Genomic DNA, 16,166 nt, shown 5'->3' with positions numbered 1-16,166 from the left:
ATCACTGCTACACTCAAGATCATCTCCATGGGAATTAAGGCCATTTATTAAATAGCACATCTATTACTCGGCAATGCGCTAATTATTATACTGATACCCCTTAATTGTTTAGTGAGATTCACTGTGAGTACCATCTTTTCCCCCAAATGTTTATAAAACTCACATTTTCTTCTGAGAGTTTGAAGTCAAAATGCTGTCAAATAAAAACCTCATCCTTTACCTCTGTGAGATCACCCCCCCCCCCCCCCCCCCCCACACACACACACACACACACAGAGCTGTCCGTCAGAGAGAAATTGTGGCAGCTAACTCCCACTAAGGAAACTGCAGATGAATGACAGGCATCGGTGGGAGCCATGGAAACCAGGGACAGATTATTGAACCAATAACAGAAATGGCAGACATGAATGACTGTTAGTGGGGTTATTGTGTGGTCTGCATACACTGTTGGAGCCATTGCACTTCTCAGTGTGCTTTCAAAGCCTGGGTTTCCCACTGTTTGCTCGTGTCTGTGTGTGTATGTGAGAGTATGTAGCTGTGAAATGTTTATTTGCAATGCTCCCCGTCTGTTCCTGTAACAGTGTCAGCTATATCCCGCTGTATTTAGTGGCCGTTTATGTGAGAATCTACTAGCAGCCATCTGTCACCTGCTATTTATGCAAATAGGAGGCCAGCAGCACCTTTTTTCATTTTGCATTCAAAGCGCTGTGTTTGCATTTGTCACTGATCAAATAAGTCTGACGTCATAACTGAACATCCCATAAGACAGGGGTCTGGAGAACTGGCCAACAATTACACAGAACACGTGCACACACGCACTCACAAACATTTCAGTTGATTAAGATAAGCAAGTTGGAGGTTCCTCTTATAGAAAGCAATAGAAAAAAACAACTACAATAGATTATTTATTAAACACGTATTTGCATGTCAGTGAGAGGGTGTGTATGCATGTGTGTGTGTGTTTATATAAGCGGGATTGCTTTACCCGCTCTAACTGCCAGCGCTGAAGTAGAGGACACAAATGATGGTAGGAAAACTGAAGACACGGTTTATCAGACACACCTGGTACAATGAACTGAATTCCAGTACAACAGTCCGTCGATACATTCAGTCTCTCTGGGGCTGAGAAAGTCATTGTTTACAATGTAGTAATTTAACACCATCACGAAACTGTGGTCTGTGGTTTAGCTGTGACAGCGTTATTATGAGAGATGTGAAGAGTATCAGAAGAAGGCGCAGATCTTCTGGAGATAATAAAAATTAGGGGAGTGTCTGTGTACGTGCACATATTGGGGGCAGCAGGAATGCGCTATTAATGTTTTTATGGCAAAATCCCTGCGATAAGATAGGCTTAAAAAGAACAGGGTCTTTATAGCCCACATTTATTTTCTGAGAAGCAGGTGGCAAAGCAGTTAAAATAGGGAAGGAGTTAGATTAGATTTGAATAGAATATTCATCAGGTTACATGCTGCATTTCAACTGAAGATGTCCAGTTTATGTCCAGTTTACTCCTTTAATTCTTCTCAACTTTTATCTTTTATCTCACTTTGAGTCGTAGCATGTTTTATATATTTTTAATTTTCTTCTTGCAATTTAGACACAAAGCACAGGAAATTAAAAACAGACACTGTTACACTGAGTGCAAAAGAAGACCCAAATGTGGCCTTACAGTAGCTGATGTCAATCACAAAGTATCCACACCCAAACATTCCCTAATTTACCGTCTGTTTTACCTGAAAAAGAACCATAATTTCCTAAATGAACACCATGCTGTATGAAAAAGGTGGTGAAGCTAGTGAGTGAGATCATAAACTTATCAACAACATATTTACTTTGGAAATAAATCAAGTGAGATCCTTCTTCAAAGGCAATTATACAATTGGCCCTTTTTTTTATTTTTTTTTAATTTATTACAACCAGAGGAGTCCCCCCTGCTGGCCATTACAAAGAAAGCAGTTTGAAGTGACTTATTATCTTCATCTTTTAGCAGCAGTTTATGGTGTTATGAAGGTTACCAGAGTAGCTTGCATCAACATATACTCAAAACTACACTGCCTGATAGTTTCTGATCAACAGACTGATTTCAGATTAATTAAACTCATACACCTACTATCACAAATTCCTATTGTTGATTGGCTTTGAAACCATGTCCAGATGTTTGACCAAAAACCTTCCAAATCAGCCTAAACGAACCAAAACCCGAGGAAAAAACATCTATCTGGGCTACAGCAAACACAATGCTAATACTTGGCTGCACAGATAAATGAAACTGGGCATTTAACTGACAAACAGGGAGCACTTTGCCTCAGTTATTTTTGTATTTTTCCGGCATTCGGTTTAGTCCATCCTGCTGTGTGCTTGACTTAGTCATAGAGATGACAATGACATCCTAAAACCACTTTCCTTAAAGCCACAATAACATGGCCTCTCGTCACATCTCGTGGATTAGATATACAAAAAGATCACATTCAATACGACATTCATTTATCAAGCCGTATTACTCGAGTCTTGGGTCAGGAATCATACTTTCCTCTAATTCCCTTTTGGCATCTTCAAAAATCCCCTCTACTCTTTCTTCTCGCTGGATCTTGTTAAATTAAGTATGATGGCTCCGGGTAAGGAAAGAGGGAAAGAATTGAACTGTCACTCAATTTCCACCTCTTTGCAGCAGAGAGCTGTGTGTGTGTGTGTGTGTGTGTGTGTGTGTGTGTGTGTGTGTGTGTGTGTGTGTGTGTGTGTGTGTGTGTGTGTGTGCGCGTGCATGTGTATGTGTGCACATGCAGCTAAATGTGCAGCATGAAACATGCTTCTGCAGTTTCTCAGTGATCTAAAGTAAATGAACAGAAATCACCAAGTAGTTGACCCGATATCCTGTAAATAGAGGCTGGATTATGGAAGGTACACACACAGAGGACCTTACACTGCGCAGCTAAACTACAGTAAATCCTCTCAGCAGCTAATCGCTCACAGACTGCTTGTCTGTAGGCGCTCTCATTCACATTGTAGGATGCTACTGACAAGGGGTTGCCTGGGAACAAAAGGACAGGATCTAGTTAGCTAGCTTTGTATGGCACAGTCGCAGTGCAGACACTGGACAGAAGATACCCAACTATTTGGTGAGAACACTCTGTCTCTGTCTGCTGCTTCTGCCCCCCCCCCTTCATGGTGTTTTTTCAATCTCCAGCCGACTCCTCTTGTCTACAAAGTGAGAGACAGAGTGAATCATCCAGGGGATTACTTCCCTCTCCACAGAGTGCCAAAAATACCATCTTTCACATGCAGTCACTCTCTTTCACTCTTTTGTATGCTGCATTATCCACATAACTAGACGCTGTCGCTGTCGGGGGGGATATCTCACATTTGCGAAGTTTTTAGAGGCAGAAAAGAGCAGCTTAATTTTTTAGCTTCACACAAAGCATTATTCACTTTATCCAGTAAGGGATTAAATGGTTATGTAGCAGAGAAGTTGCTACTTTTTTTTTTTTTCTTCCTGCGCCAGTGAATGACCAAAGCTGGTTTCATTCGACTGAAGTGGCAAATACACCATGCTTCCTGGTGTTTCCTCTGCATTAAGAAGAAGCAGATATGGTTTTCTTTAACTTACATACAATATTGTTGGAAATGATCAAAAACATTGAAGTAAATATCAAAAATGTCTGAAGCCTTTTGCCTTTCCTGGGAAAAACAAAAGCCAATCCCGTGTTAGCTAATGTAGCGTGTGCTAACAGTGGTTTCCGGTTTCAAACTAAACTCAAAGGCCTGTACTGACTGATTTCACTTTACAGTAGAATCAACAACAGTGAGACAACACAATGAACAGTCATGAATGGGTGTTTTGGATTGAAATAAATGCTGAATCATCCTCAGGCAATAGCCGGTTGTTTTGATAATGCATTTTTTCCCAGTGCAATCACTCTTGCTCTCTACATGGACTGCATGCCACCAAGGTCTGCTCCAACCTGATTGGTCAATATAATTTGGACTATACAGTGAGCAGACATCAAACAGAAACCAGGCAGCTTTTATTCATTTATTCATATGCAGATATCTAGTAAAGTATGACCTTCCTCCCAGGGTTTGGATAAGTTGTATCATGGAGACATTACCGGGATCAAAGCGATCACTCTAAATGAGACGTCCTGAACAACAACACTTAGAAAGGCAGGCCGATTTTCTAAATGTGCATATTCCATTCCTCATCAGGCAAGACGAGAAGATTTGGCTTAATCTCGGGGTAGAATAATCTGTCTCAGAATGTAATAATTCACATGGTATGTCTTTTGATTTGGATTAGTGGCCTGCAATCCTCTTAGCCCAATAGCTCAGCAGAACTTCTCAGTGACAAGTTCACAAGTCCACATAGCTCGTATAGACTCCCTCTTTTGGCCATTAACTCTCAGAGCTTATTGGTAATCTCCTTATATCTGGCTCTGACAGTTTTTACATACATCCTGGACTGATACTGTAAACACGTCCACTTATATGGTGCATAAAAGCGGTCAGTCAGCATTGTGTTGTTCTAGAGCGCAGGATTTTAAGGATCGGCACTGGCGCTCGGTGGATAAACGAGAGCAAAACATCTCAGCTCGCGCTCTAAATTTAATTTTTTTCTCATGTCACCATTTAAAAGTTGTCTCAGGGATCAGTGACACTCAGGATTACTAGCATGTGGGAAACGCTTTACACTTTAATACCCAAGAATCGGAGCCCAGCCGAGGCTGAGTCCGTACTTAATGCAGGTTTGCACTTAGAGGAGAGAGAGCTCCATTTGTAAAAACAAAGTCTGCCACAGCTCTTGCCTGCTGCCATCTTTAAACATGATCCAGTGCTATCAAATAACTCGCACCAAGACAGGAAGGGGGGAAAAAAAATAACCCTGAATCATTTAAATCCACGACTCAATATTCTTTATCTTTATCCTTTAAGGTTCTTTATAATTTAATAAACAGGATTAAAGTCATTGGGTAGAACAGAGCTAAGCGAGGCTCGTTCCACATTTTCTGTTTTAGCCTGCACTCCGCATACTGAGTCTTATTAAGCCCTTGCAAGATTACAGGGCCTTAATCTCTGGGAACACATGTTGTGAAGAATAAAAGCAATTTTATTTGGGAAACCAGAGTCCAAGTTTAGCAGGAAATGAGCTTTCTCCATAATCTCATCTTTTTGCTTTTTTTTTTTTCCCCGACTAAATGAAAAGTCCCCTGTTACAGAGCTGAGCTCGCTCTCTCTCTCTCTCTCTGAATGTGTGTTGAGGAATTAACTGTGTATTGTGTGCAGTATGAATCTGTACTCCCTTTCTCTGACTCTTTCAACACACACACGCATGCACGCACACATTGTGCTCACTAGTTCATAAATACCACAGCAGTAGGCCAGGTTTTACCCACCAAGACAGCTTTGATTTCTGAGGAATGTAAATCCACCTGTTTCGGAACAGACGGGTTTTTAGATGAATGTGTTTATTGTCGCCATTCTCCCCCCAAACGCCGCTACCACCTCCCTCCTCTCCTAATCACCTCCCTCCTCTCCCCTCTCCCATCATGCCCTGTAAATTCTATGCAGATTGCTGGCCCGTGCTTACTGCACTTTGCAGAGAAGGCTTCATGAAGATGACGATAAGCTAAAGCTCTAAATCCCAGACTTAGCTTTCTTATCAAGAGCTGCAGGAGCGAATGGAGCGCTTTAATAGAAGATGTGCGCGGCTGCAGTTTGTGTCTGTGTGTGTGAGAGAGTGCGCATGCGAGTGCGTTGTCTGGGTTGTAAATGCAAATGCATTAAGACTCTTTTTTTTTTCCTTCCACACCAGCAGAATTTCATAAGCACTGCAAAGGCCTTGTTAAGCTTAAACCATTTTAAAAGAATTAAGACACTCGACTCTAATAAATTTGACTGAAGATGCTCTGTCATTCTGCTGTCACTGGTGGCATTTCACAATATGAAAATCCATCATACCCAGATTCAGATTTGAGCTTTTTTTCCCCAATAATACACCATTTTGAGCTAAACGGCATTCACACTGCACTGGATGATTGCTCAAATGCTTTAAACTCACCTAGGTTTACATTTTCTGGACATGCGTCCTCCTGTGCTCAGATCAATTATTTCTGAACAATTTTGTTATTATTGTATTGTTATTGTGTTAAATAATAGGCAAGACAAATATGTCTCATAAAATGTAGAGCTGATACTTTTTCAAAAACTGTGGCCTTCAATTCTAAACAGACTGGTGTCTGTTTTTGTTGCTCCTTGGCTGCTCAGAGAGGCATTGTGGGAATTCAGTAAGTGCAGAGGCTGTGGAGGCACACTTGCATGTGCCCCCAATAAGCCAACAGCATGTTACAGTGCGTACGGAAAGTATTCAGACCCCTTTGACTTTTTCACTCTTTCATTCTTTCATTGCAGCCATTTGCTAAAATCAAAAAAGTTCATTTTATTTCTCATTAATGTACACTCAGCACCCCATCTTGACAGAAAAAAAAACAGAAATGTAGAAATTTTTGCAAATTTATTAACCCCTTAACTGGCAAGGGCCCGGTGACGGGCCGTATGTAGTCCCTTTTATATGGCAGGCTAGACCCTCCCATTTTTATTGACACGTCATTCGGCCAATCATGTAACTGGCTGCACCAAATCACCTGACAAAGCTACGTGACGCCCTCTGAGTATTATTGGCTCTGGGAAACCCATTTCTTAACATTATTGGCCTAATGAGGTGTCAGTCAAAATGGGCGGGTCTAGCCTGCCATATAAATGCACTTCATTCGGCACGCGGACCAGACGCAGCCGATTAATAGGCTATGAAATGGGTTTTTCAGAGCCAATAATAACCAGAAGGCGTTATGTAGTTTTTGTCAGGTGATTTTTTTGCTGCCAGTTAAGGGGTTAAAAAAGAAAAACTGAAATATCACACGGTATGAAAAGACTAGAGACAGAAAATTACTAAGAGTCCACTAGTGGCACCTTGCAAGTGATGCCTGTCCTGCAGATCAAAATGGGCCAATATCCTTGAGACTTTCAGAACAGAAAGAACCAGCTACGCTCAGATGTTATTGTGTACTGTGTTTGTATTTGTGACAAATTCACAGGCATCAACACTGAAGCTCTTCTGTGTAGCTTACTGTCACCCATTTCTTTCTTATTTCTCAGTTTACCCCCTCTGAAACTTTATCTGCACCCTCATCATCAAAGCTGTGTTTTCAGAAGAAAGGAGCACATTCTGATTAAAAGAGATTATTGTCTGCTGCCAAGTGTGAGGGTAGGAAATACTCTGCTTTGGAGTTGTGATGGTGCAGATAGTGGCCGAGGAAATACAGCATGGATGGAGGGAAGAAAGTATTGTAGCTATTCTCTTAGTTAGAGAGCGTGTTGATGTTGTGGGATTTCGGACTGTTCGGGAGGTTCGTGAAGGCAGCATGGAGAGAGAGAAAAGACCGAGAGCTTGCCTGTGTGTGTGTGTTGCTGTTCCGTTGTTGTAGTTGTGGTTGGCGTGGCTGTGGCCTACAGCAGCCGTTTTTCTGCTAATAAAGACAACCTTTGTTGTGAACATCGCCGACTGTGGAAGTGTGTTTACAACGTTACAATGGTGTCAGAAGTCAAACTGCTAACCGTCGGCTAGCCCTGCTTCGGCTACCTCAGTTGACAGCCTGCGCTAACTATGGCAGCGCAGCGAGATGTGGCCGGGGCCCGCCCGAAGATCAAGAGAGAGGCTATGGACAGTGACTTTGGGGGCACGCTGGGTCCTGAGGGAGCGGACAGTGCCGGAGAGCGTTTGGCCCGCCTCAGACGGACTGCCAGAGGCCTGGCAGCCGCCGCTGGCTTTAGCCCATCGACTGCAGGAATATACGCGGGCGCGGAGACGCCCGCCCCGAACAGCGCGGGGCCCGTGCTTGGCGATAGTGGCGCCCGGCCCTGCCAGGCAAATGTGAAAACCCCCAAGTACTCCGGTAAGGCTGACTGGGAGGCCTTCCATGCTCAATTTGAACTGTTAGCGCATGCTGCGGCCTGGTCCACAGACACTAAAGCACTCCAGCTAGCCTTGTGCCTCACTGACGACGCTTTGGCATGCCTGCTGCTGCTTAGCCCAGCGGAGAGGGGTGACTACAGGGCTCTGGTTGGTGCTCTGCAGCGGCGGTTTGGGCAGTGTGGCCAGCCTGCTGTCCTGCGGTCCGAACTGACGAGTAGACGGAGACAACCGGGTGAGCCGCTTCGCGCTTTGGCTAATGACATTGAGATGCTAGCGAAGAAAGCATATGCCCACATGCCCATCGACGTGCAGAACGAGCTGGCCAGAGACCAGTTCATCCGCGCCATTATCCCTGGTGAGCTGCGCATCCAGACTCAACTTTCCCACCCCCGCAATCTGCACGAGGCCCTGGAGATGGCCTTGGAGAGGGAGGCCGTGGTGGCTTCTGCGGGGTGCGACCATAGCGAGTATGACCCGGTGGTGAGGGCTGCGGTGCCGGAGGCCCCGGGCCAGGGGGTGCCAGCTTGGGCGGCCGAATTGACCGAACTGGTTCGAGGCGTGTCTCTACAATCTTCACGCCGCGGTGCTCGTCCTCGCCGAGACCCTCCTGTTTGCTGGACGTGCAGACAGCTGGGCCACATCAGCGTGCGATGCCCAGACCGTGCCGGTGTTCAGGGAAACGCCTCAGGGCCTGCGTAGGCGGGACGGCGCAGGCCCCTTCTTCTGTGTCCCAATCCGCCGGGGCGCCGGTGGACAGAGCCCAACGGTACAGCTGGGGGTGCGGGGCTCAGCTCCCCCCAGAAGCAGACGACAGCACAGAGTCCGCGAGGGTGGTGGGCTGGACGCGTGCAGGGGATTTTTGTCACATCCCCATCACCCTGGCAGGGGCTCCGTGCACAGCTCTGGTCGACACTGGCTCCACTGCGACCTTGATGAGACCTGACGTGGTGCCGGTAGGAACCCAGTTGGAACCAACTACAGTAAAACTGCGTACAGTGACTGGTGAGTTAGCCCCGATGTTGGGAAAAGGACTGGTCCCTATTCAGGTGGGGGGCCTGGGAGTGAACTTGGAGGTGTGGGTGGCAGCGGTGCAGGACGTTTGCATATTAGGCCTGGACTTGCTGCGGGCCTCACAGAGTGTCTTAGACCTGGGGAATAACACGCTGACCTTTCCAGGGGGCCCCATGGTTGACCTGGTGCGCCCCGCACAGGCCCCGAACCTACACCCGCCAAAGTCAAGAGCAGCGGGGGTGCACCATGAGGCACACCTTCCGCCCCCGATCTACCCCCCTGCACCCCTGTCCCCTGACCCTGATTTAGCCACCGTGGTGGGTTCTCCTGCCTCAGACCAGCACACTGTAATGGGGGAGGGGGATAGACTGGCAGTAGTGAGGGACATATGGACACGTAGCTGCCAAGATTTAGATCATCCACAGCGGGAGGAGCTGTGGCAGGTGCTGCTGGAGTTCAAGGACATTTTTGCTCTGTCAGAAGACGAGGTAGGCTTAACTCACCTCCTGCAGCACGACATTGACACGGGAAATGCACGGCCTGTGAAGTCACGCCCTCGCCGCCTCCCCCTGGCGCATCAGGCTGCGGCTGATAGTGCGATCGGGGAGATGCTCAGGGCTGGCGTCATTGAACCCTCCGACAGCCCCTGGGCCTCGGGGGTTGTGATGGTTAAAAAGAAGAAGAGCCCCAAAATGAGATTCTGTGTCGATTTTAGGCCGTTGAACAGTGTGACTAAGAAAGACTCATACCCGCTGCCCCGCATCGATGAGTGCCTGGATTTGGTTTCCGGCTCTTCCTGGTTCTCCTCGCTGGACCTGCGTAGCGGGTATTGGCAAGTGCCCCTCAGCCCCGCAGCCAGACCAAAGACTGCTTTCAGCACAGGCAGGGGGCTGTGGCAATTCCGTGTTCTCTGCTTCGGCCTATGCAATGCGCCGGCCACGTTTGAAAGGTTGATGGAAAAGGTGCTGGCCGATATTCCCCAACAGGAATGTTTGGTCTACTTGGACGACATCCTGGTCCACGGAAGTTCCTTCGAGGCAGCTCTGGCATCCCTGCGGCAGATTCTACAGCGGATAGCGGCAGCGGGCCTGAAACTCCACCCTGATAAGTGCTGCTTTATGAGGAAAGAGCTGGAGTTCCTGGGACACAAAATCGGGGGTGAGGGTATCAGTACGCTGGAGGAGAAAGTGCAGGCGGTGAAGGACTGGCCAACCCCCACAAACTTGAAGGACTTAAAGAGCTTCCTTGGTCTGGCGTCCTACTACAGGCGGTTTGTAAGGGGGTTCTCCTGTATTGCTGCGCCCCTGTTCCGCCTGCAGAAAAAGGATAGTGACTTTGACTGGTCAGCAGGATGTGAACAGGCTTTTGAGCGGCTGAAAAACGCCCTAACAGAATCTCCCACCCTCGCCACCCCGGACCCCAGTCTGCCGTTTATTCTAGACACAGATGCCAGCGATGTCGGAATGGGGGCAGTGTTGAGCCAGGTGGGGCCAGCGGGGGAGAGAGTGGTGGCGTACTTCAGCAGAACCTTTAATAAGGCTGAACGACGCTACTGTGTGACGCGAAGGGAGCTCCTGGCCATAGTACGGGCAATAAGTCACTTCAGGTACTACCTTTGTGGCCTGCCCTTCACTGTCCGGTCAGACCATTCAGCCTTGCAGTGGCTAATGGCGTTTAAGGAGCCAGAGGGGCAGATTGCACGCTGGCTGGAGGAATTAGCGCCATACGTCTTCGAAGCGAATTACCGAGCGGGGGCTCACCACGCCAACGCAGATGCCATGTCCCGCCGCCCCTGTGCTCCAGCTGGTTGCCGGTACTGCGAAAAGCGGGAAGCCCGGGAGGAGGAGCTCCGGGCTGGGGGAGAGCATGATTCCGGGTGTAGCGGAGGTGAGCTGGCCTGCAGAGTGGCACAGGTGATTGACCCGCTCGAGTGGAGAGCGCAACAGGAGCAGGATGTTGACCTCCGGCCAGTGCTACAATGGGTGGAGTCTGGTCAAAGACCGCAGTGGAGCGGAGTGGCTGGATACTCACCTGCAACTAAAGGACTGTTTGTGAAATTTTCAGCTCTCCGAGTAAAGGACGGAGTGCTGCAAAGAGCCTGGAAGGAGCCAGCTACGGGGGAGGAGAGGTGGCAGGTGGTGGTCCCCAGGGCCCTGAGGGAGGCAGTTTTGAAGGCCTCCCACGGAACCGCCGGGGTGGGGCATTTTGGAGTTTCCAAAACCCTTCGGCGGCTCCGGCAGAGTTTCTACTGGGGGCAGCTCAGGAGGGATGTTGAGGACTTTTGCCGCCGGTGTGACCTCTGTGCAGCGCACAAGGGTCCCTCAGACCAGTCCCGGGCCCAGCTACAGCAGTTAGCAGTGGGAGCTCCGATGGAGAGAGTAGCAGTGGACGTGATGGGGCCTTTTCCACGCACAGACAGAGGAAATCGTTATGTCTTAGTTGCCATGGACTACTTCACAAAATGGCCGGAGGCATATGCCATACCCGACCAGGAGGCGGAGACGGTGGTCGACAGGCTGGTGGAGGGCATGTTTGCCAGGTTCGGGATGGCAGAAACCATTCACAGTGACCAGGGAAGGAACTTTGAGTCGGCTGTTTTCTCTGTCATGTGTGAGCGCTTAGGGATGCGAAAGACCCGGACGACACCGTTACACCCGCAGAGTGATGGGCTCGTCGAGCGCTTCAACAGGACCCTGGCGAAACAGCTGGCCATCCTCACTGCAGAGCACCAGCGTGATTGGGACATGCATCTCCCCCTTGTTTTGTTGGCGTATAGGTCCGCTGTGCAGGATTCCACCTTGTGTACGCCTGCCCTGCTCATGCTGGGGCGAGAGCTACGGACGCCAGCGGAGATGGCACTGGGGAGGCCTCCGGACGCTCCGGTAGTCGTACCGGGTCCGGAATACGCCAGGAGACTGCAGGACCGGCTGGAGTCGGCCCATGCTTTTGCCCGTGATCAGCTGGAGAAAGCGGGAATGAGACAGAAAAGGAATTATGACTTGAGGGTAAAAGGGAAAGACTTCAGGGCCGGTGACCTTGTGTGGGTGTACAGCCCGAGGAGGAAGAAAGGCCGGTGCCCTAAGCTGGACTGCCACTGGGTGGGGCCTTGTGTAGTGGTAGAGAAGCTGGGGGAAGTGGTGTACAGGGTTCAGCTGCCGACTAGGGGGAGACGAGTGGCCCTTCATAGAGACAGGCTGGCTCCATATAAGGGTGATGTGCGCCCGGTCCAGTCGACCCCCCTGAGAAATGAAACAGCCACAGCCCCAGACTCACTGACTGTGCCCCCTTCTACTGCCCCACAGCTTCCTCCACTTTTGCACCCCATCCCAGATCAAAAGCAGGGTGCTGCAGGACAGCAGACACAGCCCCAAGTGTCGTCTACAAGGGGGCTGCAGAGGTAGAGAAGACCCCCAGGTCACCTCAGAGACTTTGTACGGGATCCCTCGGGGCGAGGGATTTAGTGAGGGGGGGCAATGTAGCGATTCTCTTAGTTAGAGAGCGTGTTGATGTTGTGGGATTTCGGACTGTTCGGGAGGTTCGTGAAGGCAGCATGGAGAGAGAGAAAAGACCGAGAGCTTGCCTGTGTGTGTGTTGCTGTTCCGTTGTTGTAGTTGTGGTTGGCGTGGCTGTGGCCTACAGCAGCCGTTTTTCTGCTAATAAAGACGACCTTTGTTGTGAACATCGCCGACTGTGGAAGTGTGTTTACAACGTTACAGTATTTTACTTAATATCATCAAATACCACAACAGGAGACTGATACAAAGCAGATTTTAAAATCCACAAAGATCTTCTATGGGAAACACAAGTTCAAGCTTTTTTTTTAAAGTGCTTTTTGCAAAATGTTCATTAATAACTTGAACGTCATCAAAAATGTGCAAGGACTTTTTTATTGATACTCTGCTGTAAATGAACTAATCAAGAAAACAACAACTTCTGACTGGCTGAAGTATTTACCAGTGATGCCTTAGTAAGGTGCCAATGCAGAGAGTAAATGCTGTAATAAAACTAAGAGGTGTCTGTTAATGAAATAGAAAAGTAACTCTGTAGTTCTTTTGGTTTGTTTTTATCTGTGTTTGCTCAAGGGACTGAACTTATTGCTTTTTATTTATTTAAAAAAACTCAAACTACAGTAAAAAAAAAAAAAAATCAGGTTTCTAATTATGCACAAAATGAGACTCTTTGCCAGCTTTGTAAAAGGCCTTACTTCATAACAAAGAATCTGAGGACTAATGTGTTAATTTGCAGCCTCCAAGTAATGCAGCAAAGGCTCCAGAAGAAAGTAGTGAAACCTCACCTGCCCAACTTTTTATGTCCACCTTTTCACAGCACGTAATCTCAGGACCCCTGCCAGAAGCTCATTAAAAGACTATCACTGATAAGATAGTATGATGCATTGACAATAAATTGTAAATACATTAATAATTGATGTGATAGTCTCAAATCCCATATGCGGTAAAATCAGGCACATACAGATGATACAAGCAGAACAATATCCACAAGTAAAAAAGCATCTGTTCAAATGAGCATTTCTGCAGAAGGCATCCACGAGGGACGGGGATGTGCAAACCTCCCTACACACTCATCGCTTAATAACAGTAGCTCACTGTTCAAGTAGACTTTGGAGACTTTGGAGGCAGGACAGTGACTGATGTGGAGTAACAGATGTGTGAGTTCATTTTAAGAAGGATAACACATTGTTTCTTAGTAATAATAATAAAAAAAAAAATCAGTCCAGTTTTTCTTTTGTCATCATTGTGTTGGTTATCAAGAAAGGATCCTCTATGTCTACTGCTCTGTTTTTACTGGTTACTATTTATGCTGCCATTGCAAATACTACTACAACCAGTAAAATTAGTAAGACTGGTATTTCTGCTACTCCTGCTGTTGCCACTGTTGCTTTACAGTTGAAATATTATAACAACTCCTGTTACTTTTGCTCATAAGTACTATAACAACAACTACTACTGTTAATACCACAACTGAAAATTAAATAACTTAAAGTATTCAATTCAATTCAATTTATATAGCACCAAATCACACAATACTAACCTCAAGCAGTCATTTGCTGTGACAGTTGGGGCTGAGGGGAGGAGACGGGACAAAAGAAATGCTGTGGAAGAGAGCCAGAGATGAATAATAACAAATGATTAAATGCAGAGTGGGGTATAAACAGAGTAAAAAGAGGTGAATGAAGAAGAAATGCTCAGTGCATCATGGGCACCCCCCACCCCCCCACAAGCAGCCTAGGCCTATTGCAGCATGACTAAGGGAGGTTTCAAGGTCACCTGATCCACCCCTAACTATAAGCTTCATTAAAAAGGAAAGTTTTAAGACTAATCTTAGACAGAGGGTGTCTGTCTCCTGAATCCAAACTGGGAGCTGGTTCCACAGAAGAGGGGCCTTAAAGCTGAAGGCTCTGCCTCCCATTCTACTCTTAAGCACGCTAGGAACCACAAGCAAGCCAGCAGAGAGCAAAGTGCTCTATTGGTGTGATATGGTACCATCCACAGTTTAGTATAGTATATTATTGTATTACTAATATTTCAAGTTAGACCGTGCTGCCAAAAGTATTAATTCTTCCATCCAAATCATTGAATTCCAGCGATCCAGTCAGTTCCATGTCCACAGGTGTATAAACCAAACACCTAGGCATGCAGACTGCTTCTACAAACATTTGTGAAAGAATGGGTCGCTCTCAGGAGCTCAGTGAATTCCAGCGTGGTACCGTGATAGAATGCCAACTGTGCAACAAGTCCAGTCATGAAATTTTCTCACTCCTTAATATTCTAGTCAACTGTTAGTGGTAATATAACAAAATGGAAGTGATTGGGAACGACAGCAACTCAGCCAGTGGTAAGCCACGTAAAATCACAGAGTGGGCTCAGCAGATGCTGAGGTGCATAAAGCACAGAGGTCACCAACTTTCTGCAGAGTCAATCGCTACAGACCTCCAAACTTCATGTGGCCATCAGATTAGCTCAAGAAAAGTGCTATCATGCCAGGCTGAACTAATTCCAGCACACATCAATCAATGGCCGATTCTCTTCTGTGTATCCGCCCATACAAGCCATGCTATTTAAACTACTCTAGCCTGCCTAGCATTACTGTAATTCCTCTGCAAACTGCTTTGCAACCCGCCTCTATCACAGCTCCTCCTTTTCATGACGTGTCTCACTCAAACAAAGTCATATGTTTTGCCACTGCTCTGTTTTTCAGGGACCTCTTTCCTGTTACTCCCCCTGTCTTGGGCTTTCCTTGTGTGCATACAGAATGCCAGGGATTTCGCAGAGCAGAGCCATAGTGCAAAATACAGTGCTCAACAAATGCATTAGACCACCCATCATAAAAACAAGAAAAGACAAATATTTTGAAATCTGTCCAAAAAGATGTTTAAAGCTAAAAATGACTGAATTCACATTTCTATGCCCAAGTTAGAGCCGGCACACGGGACTACGAGAAGTCATAAATCAATCAAGCATAACATTCAACAACTAAAACAAAATTTTCTGTTCAGGAATGCAAGTAAATGACTGCAATTTGACATCTTACTAAAAAAATAATAATATGCTTTGTGATCTTTTTTCATAAAAAAAGTAAATTTGAACATTCATAGATAACAACAATAATTATATTTTAGCATTAAATATGTGATTTCAGTTAAAGAGCTTGCACATACTGGTGGATTATGCATTATAGAATCATAAAAATGATTTTGGTAATTGCCAGTACTGTTAAATTAGGGCAGGTGGTGTTCCAATAAATTTAAACACTGCATAACTTGGCTTTTACACATGGATATAAAATTCTTTAACTAACATAGTCCTGACTGAAGAAGTGCTAGAGGGGGATGAAGTTATACTCATGAAACAAGGGTTACACACTTTGACTAGCTTGCTGCAAAAGGAGTTTTTTTTTTCCTGGTGACCTAAATACATCCTTCACTGTGGCTCTGACATGCTATCAAATATCTTTTTTTTTTTTTTTTGTTAACCACCATTTCATCAGCTTCTAGCATTCATTTATTTATTAGGATATCTGTGTTTCACAGCGCTTGTTTGTAACCTGGAAAACACATTTTGAAACTAGTTCTGTGTGGATGTCGATGGACAATGAAAATGAGACATTCATGCATTTATTTACAACACAACAATATGACTATTACCTGTACAGCACAATTAGTTTTCTCAAGAAT

This window comes from Archocentrus centrarchus, chromosome 3 (assembly GCF_007364275.1).
Source record: "Archocentrus centrarchus isolate MPI-CPG fArcCen1 chromosome 3, fArcCen1, whole genome shotgun sequence".
NCBI lineage: Eukaryota > Metazoa > Chordata > Actinopteri > Cichliformes > Cichlidae > Archocentrus > Archocentrus centrarchus.
Note: the sequence above shows the minus strand (reverse complement) of the source record.